Source organism: Salvelinus fontinalis, chromosome 30 (genome assembly GCF_029448725.1).
Source record: "Salvelinus fontinalis isolate EN_2023a chromosome 30, ASM2944872v1, whole genome shotgun sequence".
NCBI lineage: Eukaryota > Metazoa > Chordata > Actinopteri > Salmoniformes > Salmonidae > Salvelinus > Salvelinus fontinalis.
Window position 1 is genome coordinate 7,141,397 of NC_074694.1, and position 9,619 is coordinate 7,151,015.

The following is a 9,619-nucleotide window of genomic DNA, read 5'->3' on the forward strand; positions in this document are numbered from 1 at the left end:
GTATTGGATAGAAAACACTCTGAAGTTTCTAAAACTGTTTGAATGATGTCTGTGAGTATAACAGAACTCATAAGGCAGGCAAAAACCTGAGAAAAAATCCAACCAGGAAGTGGGAAATCTGAGATTTGTAGGTTTTCAACTCATCGCCTATCGAATACACAGTGGGATATGGGTCAGTTTGCACTTCCTACGGCTTCCACTAGATGTCAACAGTCTTTAGAATCTTGTCTCATGCTTCTACTGTGAAGTGGGGCCGAAGGAGAGGGGAATGAGTAAGGTCTGCCATGAGCTGACCATGCACTGACCATGCACGCTCATGTGAGAGGGAGCTCTGTTCCATTGCACTTCTGAAGACAATGGAATTCCCCGGTTGGAACATTGAAGATTTATGTTAAAAACATCCTAAAGATTGATTCAATACATCGTTTGACATGTTTCTGACTGTTACGGAACTTTTGGACATTTCGTCTGCTTTTAGTGAACGCGCTTCGTGACTTTGGATTTGTTTACCAAACACGCTAACAAAAGTAGCTATTTGGACATAAATGATGGACATTACCGAACAAAACAAACATTTCTTGTGGAAGTGGGAGTCCTGGGAGAGCAATCCAACAAAGATCAGCAAAGTGAAGATTTATATTATTTATGACTTTTGTTGAGTCCACAATTTGGCAGGTAACTGTATGGCTTGCTTTTGTGGCTGAACGCAGTTCTCAGATTATTGAATATTGTGCTTTTGTCGTAAAGCTTTTTTGAAATCTGACACAGCGGTTGCATTAAGAACAAGTGTATATTTAATTCTATGTAAAAAATGTATCTTTCATCAAAGTTTGAGTATTTCTGTTATTTGACGTGGCTCTCTGCAATTTCTCCGGATATTTTGGAGGCATTTCTGAACATTGTGCTAATGTAAACTGAGGTTTTTGGATATAAATATGAACTTAATCGAACAAAACATACATGTATTGTGTAACATGAAGTCCTATGAGTGTCATCTGATGAAGATCATCAAAAGTTAGTGATTCATTTTATCTCATTTTCTGCTTTTTGTGACTCTTGTCTTTGGCTGGAAAAATGGCTGTATTTTTCTTTGATTAATCGTTTGTGGTGCTGTCGCTGTAAAGCCTTTTAGAAATCGGACACTGTGGTTGGTGGGTTTAACAAGAAGTGTATCTTTAAAATCGTGTGAAATACTTGTATGCTTGAGGAATTTTAATGAGATTTCTGTTTGAATTTGGCGCTCTGAACTTTCACTGGCTGTTGTCATATCGATCCCGTTAACGGGATTGCAGCCCTAAGAAGTTAACAGGTGTGCTTTGTTTAATGTTAATTTGTGGAATTTATTTTACATTACTCGTAAAGTGTTGAGCCAATCAGTTGTGTTTTGACAAGGTAGGGGTGCTATACAGAAAATAGCCCTATTTGGTAAAAGACAAAGTCCATTTTATGGCAAGAACAGCTCAAATAAGCAAAGAGAAACGACAGTCCATCATTACTTTAAGAGATGAAGGTCAGTCAACACGGAAAATGCCAAGAAGTAGAGGTGCGTTTCATTATGACAAGAAATTATTTTCATGTTTTATTAGTTATAAATACAAATCAAATCACTATAACAGTCACGCAAATCCATACCATAAATTGTATTGCACACCAAATCAAAGTAATCAAGATTTATTGACCAAAATAACCTTTTCAGACGCAACAAAACAGCTTTTGGTAAAGGTGGTACAGAGCAGTAAACAACTCCAATCTTCAAGTCTTTATAGACAGAGAGTCATATCTGGTTGGGGGATCTCAGAGCTGCTGTTAACCTGCAGGAAAATACAACGTCAGTACGTATCAAACACAGCAATAGCAATATCACCTCTAACCTGCTATTTTCTTGTACCTTAATTGTGAATAGCTCACCTGAAGCAGAATGTCGTCCACGAGGGCTGCTTGACATGAATCAGCACACTGTCCTCATTGGAAGAAAGGAACATTGTCTTGTTCCAATGCAGTGCTCTCACTTGTATTTGCTGGGTGACAGCTGATGTCTTCCATCCTCATATCCTGTTGTTACGGATACTAGTATTCTGTGTGTTTTTCTCTCCTTCTCCCCTACTCACAGGTGACCATCATCATTCCCCAATCAGTCGCTAATCAGAAGAAACCTGCTCCTTTTCCCTTACCCAATCACAGTCCTTTTCCCTTGGTTTAAAACCCCTGTCAGTTGTTTTCTCAGGAGCTCAATCTCTCTGTCAATGCCTTCTGTCTGTAGATCCATTGTGTGTTTTGCAGCTACATGTCACTTTGTCCCCACCTGTGAGTTTTGTTTTGGTTATGGTGTTTGAGTGTTTGTTTGATTGATGGTGGGAAAAGGGGATAAGTCGCCCATGGGCATACTTTACCCGTAGGAATACTTTGTTAAATACACTAGTTAGAACTGGGCAAACCACCCACTGTATTTGTGGTTAGTTAGTTAGCTGTTGTTGAAATAGTCTAGTCTAGTTTAGGGGTGTTTTTGGATTATTATTGTTTCTTTCCTTGGGTCCAGCTCAGCCCCTTTTCCTGCTCCACCCCCATTACCGTGTGTTTATAAATAAACCCTGAGTGTTTGACGGTAGATATTAGTTGTTGTGGTTATTTCGTTCTCACTCTTACTTTGTCACTACTATAATTTGCATGAGTTAGGTTACGGGTCCCATTACCATCCCCGGTAGATTGTCGGGCCAAAGGGATTTGTAACACCTGTCAAAAGAAAAATGGTACATGTTCACTACACTAACTATCAAAGCACATGTAAAAGGAAGACGCAGATAAGCATCCAGTCTTACCTCAGACTATCCATGTAGAGGTCAGCAGTCATAAGTCCAGTCTGCAGCACGAGGTTGGCATCCTGACCAATACATGCATCAGCTATTTATCAAATGTATTTTAGGCATATATCTCTCACACAGTACCAGTCAAAGGTTTGGACACCTACTCATTCCAGGGTTGCTTTATTTTTACTATTTTCTACATTGTAAACTATTAAAGAACACATATGGAATTATGTTGTAAGCAACAAAAAAAGTGTACGCAGAGGAGAATCAGGCCTTCATGGTCGAATTGCTGCAAAGAAGCCACTACTAATGGTCACCAATAAGAGACTTGCTTGGGCCAAGAAACACGAGTAAATGACGTTAGACCTGTGGAAATCTGTCCTTTGGTCTGATGAATCCAGATTGGAAATCTGTCCTTTGGTCTGATGAATCCAGATTGGAAATCTGTCCTTTGGTCTGATGAATCCAGATTGGAAATCTGTTTCCAACCGACGTGTCTCTGAGACACAGTAGGTGAACGGATGATCTCTGCATGGCACACTTAACCAACATGGCATACCATAGCATTATGCAGCGATACGCCATCCCATCTGGTTGGCACTTAGTTGGACTATCATTTGTTTTTCAGCAGGACAATGACCCAACACACCTCCAGGCTTTGTAAGGGCTATTTGACCAAGGAGAATGATGGAGTGCTGCATCAGATGACCTGGCCTCCACAATCCCCCGACCACAACCCAATTGAGATTAGTTGGACCACAGAGTGAAGGAAAAGCAGCCAACAAATACTCAGCATATGTGGGAACTCCTTCAAGACTGTTGGAAAAGCATTCCAGGTGAAGCTGGTTGAGAGTGCCAAGAGTGTGCAAAGCTGTCAGCAAGGCAAATGGTAGCTCCTTTGAAGATTCTAAAATATATTTTGATTAGTTTAACACTTTTGGTTACTACATGATTCCATATGTGTTAAGTCATAGTTGATGTCTTCACTATTATTCTACAATGTAGAAAATTGAAAAATAAACAAAAACCCTTGAATGAGTAGGTCTGGAAATTTTTTACTGGATCTGTCTATAAAAACACACACACTCGTTTTTCAACCACTCCACAAATTTCTTGTTGACAAACTATAGTTTTGGCAAGTCGGTTAGGACATTTACTTTGTGCATGACAAGTCATTTTTCCAACAATTGTTCACAGAGATTGTTTCACTGTATCACATTCCCAGTGGGTCAGAAGTTTACATACACTCAATTAGTATTTGGTAGCATTGCCTTTAAATGGTTTAACTTGGGTCAAACATTTCAGGTAGCCTTCCCCAGGCTTCCCACAATAAGTTGGGTGAAGTTTGGCCCATTCCTCCCGACAGAGCTGGTGTAACTTGAGTAAGGTTTGTAGGCCTCCTTGCTCGCACACGCTTTTTCAGTTCTGCCCACAAATTTTCTACAGGAATGAGGTCAGGTCTTTGTGATGGCCACTCCAATACCTTGACTTTGTTGTCCTTACGCCAATTTTCCACAGCTTTGGAAGTATGCTTGGGGTCATTGTCCATTTGGAAGACCCATTTACGACCAAGCTTTAACTTCCTGACGTCTTGAGATGTTGCTTCAATATATCCACAATCTTCCATCATCATGATGCCATCTATTTTGTGAAGTGCACCAGTTCCTCCTGCAAAGCACCCCCACAATATGACGCCACCCCCGTGCTTCACGTTTTACTGTGGATATAGACACTTTTGTACCTGTTTCCTCCAGCATCTTCACCAGGTACGTTGATGTTGTTCTGGGATTGATTTGAACTTTTCGCACCAAAGTACGTTCATCTCTAGGAGACAGAACGCGTCTCCTTCCTGAGCGGTATGACGGCTGCGTGGTCCCATGGTGTTTATACTTGCGTACTATTGTTTGTACAGATGAACATGGTACCTTCAGGCATTTGGAAATTGCTCCCAAGGATGAACCAGACTTGTGGAGGTCTACAATTTTTTTCTGAGGTCTTGGTGGATTTCTTTTGATTTTCCCATGATGTCAAGCAAAGAGGCACTGAGTTTGAAGGTAGGCCTTAAAATACATCCACAGGTACACCTCCAATTGACTCAAATGATGTCAATTAGCCTATCAGAAGCTTCTAAAGCCATGACATCATTTTCTGGAATTTTCCAAGCGGTTTAAAGGCACAGTAAACTTAGTGTATGTAAACTTCTGACCCACTGGAATTGTGATACAGTGAATTATAAGTGAAATAATCTGTCTGTAAATAATTGTTGGAAAAATTACTTGTCATGCACAAAGTAGATGTCCTAACTGACTTGCCAAAACCATAGTTTGTTTTGGAGCAAGAGGTTTTCAATAAGCTTACAAAATTAAGAATTTTTGTATGGAGGTCAATGAGTGTGAATTAGGTCAACAAAATGATTTAATTTCTAATATGCTATTTGGTGGATTATTTTATCTAATAGAAGTTGTCATTGTTAGGTTGTTACGAATGCACTGAGAAGTGGCATTTCTGCAAACTTGAAAAAAACAACTTGATATCAAAGTTGTGCCTGTTATAGAGATAGAGGAAGCATCATGGATTTAACCCATTTTAACATGGACATTGAGGACTTCTACTAGGGGTGTGAACGTTTTAATGTTCAAACATTTAAACAAAGTTGGGATCCTGAACGTTAAGAAAAATCCCTAAACATTTTTTCCCCCACTTAATTCAAATCACAGTGCAGTTATCACAAAACATTACTTTCAGCGTTCTAGCCGACAGTCTATAAAGGCCTGGGGGAAGTTATAGCCGTCAGGGTATAAAGGCCTGGGGGAAGTTATAGCCGTCAGGGTATAAAGGCCTGGGGGAAGTTATAGCCGTCAGGGTATAAAGGCCTGGGGGAAGTTATAGCCGTCAGGGTATAAAGGCCTGGGGGAAGTTATAGCCGTCAGGGTATAAAGGCCTGGGGGAAGTTATAGCCGACAGGGTATAAAGGCCTGGGGGAAGTTATAGCCGACAGGGTATAAAGGCCTGGGGGAAGTTATAGCCGACAGGGTATAAAGGCCTGGGGGAAGTTATAGCCGACAGGGTATAAAGGCCTGGGGGAAGTTATAGCCGACAGGGTATAAAGGCCTGGGGGAAGTTATAGCCGACAGGGTATAAAGGCCTGGGGGAAGTTATAGCCGACAGGGTATAAAGGCCTGGGGGAAGTTATAGCCGACAGGGTATAAAGGCCTGGGGGAAGTTATAGCCGACAGGGTATAAAGGCCTGGGGGAAGTTATAGCCGACAGGGTATAAAGGCCTGGGGGAAGTTATAGCCGACAGGGTATAAAGGCCTGGGGGAAGTTATAGCCGACAGGGTATAAAGGCCTGGGGGAAGTTATAGCCGACAGGGTATAAAGGCCTGGGGGAAGTTATAGCCGACAGGGTACAAAGGCCTGGGGGAAGTTATAGCCGACAGGGTACAAAGGCCTGGGGGAAGTTATAGCCGACAGGGTACAAAGGCCTGGGGGAAGTTGTGTAATTCAAATAAAACCAGAGGAAGAAGAGGCCAACTTTAGGCTACTTAGTGAATTTGCAAGGCATGCAATACATTGCGAGATGCAGATTACCAAAACATGAGCAGGCTTCTGCCTTCCTCGCACTGGCCTCGTGCTCTCCACTAATGGTGCCAGGTCTCTCCACTAATGGTGCCAGGTCTCTCCACTAATGGTGCCAGGTCTCTCCACTAATGGTGCCAGGTCTCTCCACTAATGGTGCCAGGTCTCTCCACTAATGGTGCCAGGTCTCTCCACTAAAGCCTAGTAAAGTCCAATACTAGGCAACCAGAACTGTCAATCAAATAATCGTGAGCTGCTGCGTGCAGCCTGCTTGCACGTAGACCAATCTCCTAAAAAAGTACTTCAAAGTTTGTTAAATACCATGACTTACCAATACATTTAGTAGAAATAAAACATCTAGCTATCATACCATAAAAAAACTATAGAAAACACAGCAGCGACATTTGTTGTTATCAAGGAAAACCCTACAGAACATTTTACACAAGAGCAGAATTCTGTCTGAAAAAGCTCTGATGCAGCCCTGGTTTTAATTGTCTGAAAAGATATCAAATGTCAATATTGACATGTTACTGTAACTGCGTTCTGTCTGAAGGGTTGAGGTAGACGTCATTTCATCGTCCAACCCTAGAGGTCAAACATAGGTAGCAGGATCAATATTCTGCATTGTAAATTGATGTAGAATTGTATGATTTTTTTTAATGATTTTTTTATCATGGTCAATCGAGTATCTTCTCACTATAATAGATCATCTTTAGAGAAGATTGAATATAGACAAGGCAGCGTATTACACATTGTTTAATTAATTCATGGAGCAAAAAAACTCTTATTTTAATAATAACATTTCTAAATTCCAAAGAACCACCTGAAACTGGACACAGCCATTTTAGAAGATACATTTGAGAAGGAAGTTAGCTTTGCCAAGTTAAAGTTGGTTGAAAATTATTTGTGGTACACTGTAAGGGTAATGGGAAACCACAACTGTAGCTTTGGTCTTCTCAGCCAGTGTGTCTGCTGTTCCAGTCACCTATAACCTTAAACAGTGCTCATAAATAAACCCTCTGAGGACTAATAATGCACACCCTTCTATTTCCAGATGACCTCAAAGAGAAAGGCCCCTACCACAGGACACATGCTAAAGCACTACTACCTACTGATTTCAGAAAATAATATGGTTCCTTAGGTATCTAGTTAGCATGATTGTGAGAAATATATGATCTAGCCAGATAGCTGCTAGCTAAGATTTGAGTTTCTGTAACTAGCTGGCTAAAAGTCTGTGTCAAAGCAACATACTACAAAGCATAATCAATGAGTCAGCCACCTAACTTGCCTAAATATTCTGACATATTTAACCTTTATTCAATCAATTGGCATGGTCTAATTGACTCAACCAAATACATACGTTTATATTTCTTAGTTAATCAGAAAATCAATAGTTATTGGTGGTTGTTTAGCTATCAAAGTTAGCTGGCTAACTCATTGATCCTGTTTTGTAGTGTACCAGTGCTGCTAGCTGACAAATATAGCTAACTAAATAGTTAACGTTACCTGGCTAGAGTAGCAAACCAGCCAACTAGGTTTATTTTACTGATTAAATACATGTCCACACATTGGAATAACACATTTAAACACATCTTCTGAATAATAATGTTCACATCTTTATAATGTCCACGCAGCTTATTTGACGACTATAGTAACGCTAGTACGAATAAACTGTCAACTATGCAAATGTCTCTAGTTAACTAATAACCTCTAGCTAGTTAGCTAGCTAAGTTAACTAGCATACCAGATGTAGGCGAGTTCTCTTAGCAAACACCTCAAACTGTATCAATAGAAGCCAGATAGTTTAGAAAAGTTGCATAAGTTGCGCTACCCCGCCAGCTAGCTTCGTAAACCAGCTAGTTAGCCAACTTAAATAACTAACATTAATCTTAGTTCGGATATAACAAACGTGAGACAACATTGAACGTGACTAAAAACTAGTTAGATAGGAAACGTATTGTAACGACCCTGAGTTTAGACAGTATATACAACTTTGGCCAACTGTAAAGTAGCTTCTTTGGGGCTAGCTAACGTTAGCAATATCGTTGGGCTAGCTAAATAGACAGCAATCCAAACGATGGTACGCAAACTAGCTAAGGTTTGCTATCAAACTTGGCAGCTAACGACCCACACGAGATCTATTAAACAATTGAAATCACCAACTTCCACAGGTGAGCCAGATATATGTCTATTAATCAAAGCTGTAACTCAAAGTATACGCAAACATGTACGTTTGTTAACCGACGTTACCTTGGACGCTGGATCCACTCTCTTCTCGGCCCTCGAAAAGTAATGTTTACTTCTTCTTCTGTGAGGTTTAACTTCTTCTTCTTCTCTGAGGTTTAACGGCAGTTGGCATTCAATCTGTTGCATTACCGCCACCTACTAGACTGGAGTACAACTCCCTATACTTTACTTGAAAAATACAAATGTGCTAAATAAATAGCCTACCATCTAACACTACACTCACTAATTTCAAAATTATACAAAATAAAATTAACACCCCCCCTACTCCACTAATTAAATGTATTTATTCCTACCTTATTCCATCACCCTGAACGGATGGGACATCACCACTTAACACATCCTGTAACTCTTCTGCTGTCAAGTCTCGCACACCCAGATACCTCTCTGCAGCTGCCACCACAACCTCAACTTCCGATCCATCGCTGCAGTACAGTTGATAACCATTGGCTATAAATGCTAAAAATCCAATCTTACTGAAACTTATATCACTTTTTGGCCTATCCCTCTGTACTGGTATATCTCTACTACTCTCACCACTCCTCCCCCTTAACCCATCTTCCTCTACTTTCTTCACTGCCTCTGCATATGACAACTTCTGCTCTACTTTAAACCTGGAAACCTCAACCTGCCTCTCTCGCACGGGACATTTCTGATCCCCAGTCCCATGGGCACCCCTACAATTAACACAGTCCACTACTTTCCCCGATACTACACATTCCTTTGTCTCATGCCCTTCTGCACATTTCTCACACCTTGGACCCTCCGTCCTACACACTGCTGTCACATGCCCAAAAGCTTGACACCTATAATATCATAATGTATCCGACACATACACTCGTACAGGACAACTTCTATATCCTAACTTCACTTTGTCAGGCAAAGACTCATCTTCAAAACTCAAAAAAACAAACAATGACTCTTCTGTTTCCCCACTCTGCGTCTGCGTCGCATCAAACGACGAGCATCACATACACAGAGAATCTTTCCCC

General features: G+C 40.7%; 1 protein-coding gene across 2 annotated transcripts in view; it reads right to left on the minus strand.

Annotated features, from left to right (window-relative positions):
• LOC129828582 (kelch domain-containing protein 3-like) overlaps positions 1 to 8,709 on the minus strand; it is a 158,646-nt gene extending 149,937 nt beyond the window's left edge. The window contains exon 1 of one of the 2 annotated variants that reach the window (XM_055889633.1): positions 8,634 to 8,709. The gene's annotated coding sequence lies outside the window, so the exon portion shown is untranslated. Of the gene's footprint in view, positions 1 to 1,908; positions 3,016 to 8,633 lie in introns of those variants that run through there. The other variant, XM_055889632.1, reaches the window with a different exon arrangement.
• Between the last annotated feature and the right edge of the window lie 910 nt (positions 8,710 to 9,619).